The sequence below is a fragment of the Lactuca saligna genome, chromosome 5, assembly GCF_052625555.1.
Source record: "Lactuca saligna cultivar CGN05327 chromosome 5, ASM5262555v1, whole genome shotgun sequence".
In the NCBI taxonomy this organism is placed as follows: Eukaryota; Viridiplantae; Streptophyta; class Magnoliopsida; order Asterales; family Asteraceae; genus Lactuca; species Lactuca saligna.
In genome coordinates this window covers 244,255,138-244,258,961 of record NC_136421.1, presented here as the reverse complement: position 1 = coordinate 244,258,961, position 3,824 = coordinate 244,255,138, and the positions used below count along the sequence as shown (strand labels likewise).

Below are 3,824 nucleotides of genomic sequence, written 5' to 3'. Positions count from 1 at the left end.
TTTTTATGAGAAGCTTCATTTAACATGTAATCATATTTTTGAGATATGGGAATGCTTTTTTAATGGATCATAGTTGGGATCTGTTTTTTTAATGGATCATATTTGTGAGATATGAGAAGCTTCATTTCACATGTAATCATATTTGTGAGATATGGGATCTCAAAGAAAAATTATTGTTTAGTGGATTATTCTTATAGAATATTTTTGTAAAAATAAAACATGTAATTTCCTTTATCATTGTAATAGTTTGAAATTTTGAAACCGTAAATATTATTACAAATAAAATTATAATATGTAAAATTTTAAAAGTTTTTTTTTTTTTTTTTTTTTTTTTTAATATTTGAAATATTTGTTATAATAAATATAGCTCTTTCAGTATGATTTTTTTTATAATTTAATTCTTGCCTTTTATATATATATATATATATATATATATATATATATATATATATATATATATATATATATATATATATATATATATATATATATATATATATATAAAGTATTATTTTTAACCCTTAAAATATATGGCTGATATCTTATAAAGATAATTCTGTTTCAAATGAACATTCGCCTATTTTTAATAGGGAGCATACAATTTTTTTAAGAGAACGTTTTGTCCTATTTAAACGTGTTTCATTCGATCCACAAAATATAGTTGGTGAGATCATAAAAATAAATTAGTATATGTGGATCAAATTTTAAGTGGGAAAAAGGTTGTCATTTACAAATTCATTACATAATTGTGCACCTAGCCACCTACTACATATATTCCGTTATTCATTTTTGCTTATATTTGACTTGACGGATCATGTGCGAAAAGTCTTTGCGTTAATCTTTTAGATTAATCGAGTTAAAATACATGATATCATACAATAACAACATAAAGGTATAAAAAGTTAGATTAGGTCAACCGTAGGTGTCTAAACCTTAAAATGTTGATTTGCAGTATCCAAACCATGTCATATCCTTACCCCAAATTTGCACCTTGGAAGCATATGAGCTACTAGGTTTCCAAACAGGTTAATTGCAATATTTGTAAGCAACTTTTTGTGTAATTTATAACTTGTTCAATGAGGTCTAGCTAAAATACAATGGACTAATATCACGCTAAAGGGAACTTTTTCCTGAAAGTATTATTATTCTTTTTAATAATCTCAAACCTTAAACTAATCAATAATTGTTTGTAGAAATGTAAAACCATACATATTTAGATGGAGAACTAATAATAATTTATTTAAATTATAATTAACATTTATTGGGTCAAAAGTGAAACCACAAATTACGACATGACCAGACTCGACTCAGATTTTATTTTAAATCCAACCCATGAATCACATGAATTCGGACTCAAACACAAACATTCCGGCGACAAACATCAACCCTCGCCACTAATCAAGGGTCGAACTAAGCTGATAATAATAGTAATAATTAAGGGAAAAGCAAGATCATTAATCAAATATATTTTAACTAATGATCCCAACTGAGAGTCGTCGTCAAATCTTGAAATCAAGCGTAGATGATCTTGATGTTATCAATGGTGATGTCTTCGGATCCGGACCTTGGGACAATCGTCACCAAAACATTGTCGTCGTCGTCGGCCTCCAGATCCTCCAGCAGCTCCGTCAGTCCGGCGCGGAAGTTGGTCTTGCTCATCGTCTTACCCTTGTGTTTGTGTGGCAACTGTGCGAAACTTCCGGCGAACTCAGTCTGATCTGGTGCACTAGCATCGTCGTCCTCGTCGTTCACATACACATCAAACTTCACGTACTTCTCGCTATCATAAGTGATACCCTGCACAATCAAAAGCTCCTCTTGGTCCTCCTTCTCCCTCTTGCTTCTTGATTTCTTTGGTCTTGCCACCAAAACCTTCACGATCTTGTCGAGTTTCACCGGGAAGGAAACTTCCTTTGCCTGTTTTACTTTTCCGATGGATTTCTTTGCGACTCCAGACCTGGGTGCACGTGGGACTGGCTTGCTGTTTAGCCATGGTACGTCGACTCTCTGGTAGTCGTACCCTAGCTGGTTTGTAAACAAACAATCCTTAACATACACTCGAACAAGATTCTTGTTTTCGTCGTAAAACACGAAAGAGGTGTTGAGCCAATCGGGATCGGTGATGTCCTTGTGTTTGCCTCCCTGCATCTTCCACAATGACCACATTCGATCGACGTTGGAATGGTGACAGTAAAAGAGCGTGTCACGACCGGCGGAGTAGAAGTTACCGAGGTTTTCACCGTTTAGTTCTCTTGGGTCACCGACCCACCTGTGAACAGGTGTGTGTGGGCTTTGTTCGACTGATCCACCACCGCTAATGGGTTCGATTCCGGCGCGATACTCACCACCGAAGAAAGCTGTGGGGTCAGTGGCGTTTGTCACCATTTGACGATACATTATCGCGAGATTGTTCTTCACCTTTTCGATATCAGTAGTGTCTGAATCTTTCCCATTGTAACCCAGATCGACGACTCCTTGCAAGTGAGCTTGGTTTCTTTTGGGATCAAAGACTGCGTTTTTGGGATCGTTAAAGTATTTCGGAATTGTCATTCCGGCAGGGGTGTCCCAGTTCCAGAATGGCAAAGCGAAAGTGGGATCATCGATCAAGCTCCCCAGGATTCTCTCGTAAAAGTAGAGGTACCAACGGTGGAAGGGGAAGAACAGCCATGAGTTATGAATCTGGATTTCAATATCGGGAAATCCACTTGAAGATTGAGTGTAAGCGCCATTGCAGTAAGCACAGTGAATGTGTGCTTGTTGCAGAAAGTTTCGAGGATCGGTTTCGGGAAGTTCCTTCATGCGTTTGATCGCTTCGTTGAATTTAGCAATGTACTTAGGGCTGAGCAAATGGGCTGCGGGTCTCACCCGGAACGTCTCATTCTTAGGGAACTTGAAGTCCATGATCTGGGTGGAGTCCGGCGGGCAACAGTCCCCGCCGGTAGGAGTGTTGTCCCCAGGTCTAAACCCTGTAAGAGGAGTACTCCCACATTTGGAAATATCCGGGGCGGATATTGGCGCAGCTCCGACAGACGGAACAGACGTCAAGTTCACAGCTCCGGCGAGACCGCCGAGACCGAGAAGAACATTCCGGCGATCAAGGTTGTTCAGGGAGTTCTCAGACGAACCAGCATTGCAAGAGATTTTGTGTTTTAGTGGCTTAGTGAGGACACATTTCTTCGAGAACAACGGCCAAGAAGAGATGACAGGGGAAGTGGTGGTGAAAGAAGAAGAGTAGGTTTTAGTGGTGGCTCCGGCAGCTGTAACTGTTGGTGTGGGAAGAGAAGCCATGAGCTTTTGGTGTTGTGCATGTTAACGTTGATCGTAGCATGGTTTATATAGAGGGGTTCGTGTACCATTTGGCTTTCCCAAGTTGTTAAGTCGTCCCATGATGGTTGAAATTTCAAACACTTTTAAACCATTTTTATTTTCCTTCTATCGGATTTGGTGGAAGTATTCCATATTCAAAAACTAGAATAAAACATTAATTTAATATGCCCACACACACAAAGAAGTTGGCATATATGCTCCAATCTAAACAAGTCAATATATGAATATGCTAAAATTATAGCTTATATTGACGGGAAACAACTTATTTTATAAGTATTATATGCACTCTGTAAAACAAAACAACGTATTTTATACTAAAAATATTTAATAATATACTAAGACCAACATATAACATATCATTTTTTAGATATTCATAACATTTATACTAAAGATGTCAAATTGTAATTATATGTGGAGCTGGAGCCCATTAGGCCTGACAATTGTGTCGTGTTCAGGTTGATGTGTCGCGAGTTGGCGGGTCAAAATATGTCAACTAA

The 3,824-nt window shown here is 37.6% G+C and overlaps 1 pseudogene; it reads right to left on the bottom strand.

Moving 5' to 3' along the window:
* Positions 1-1,212: 1,212 nt before the first annotated feature.
* Positions 1,213-3,323, bottom strand: LOC145047185 (polyphenol oxidase I, chloroplastic pseudogene; annotated as a pseudogene).
* Positions 3,324-3,824: the final 501 nt, after the last annotated feature.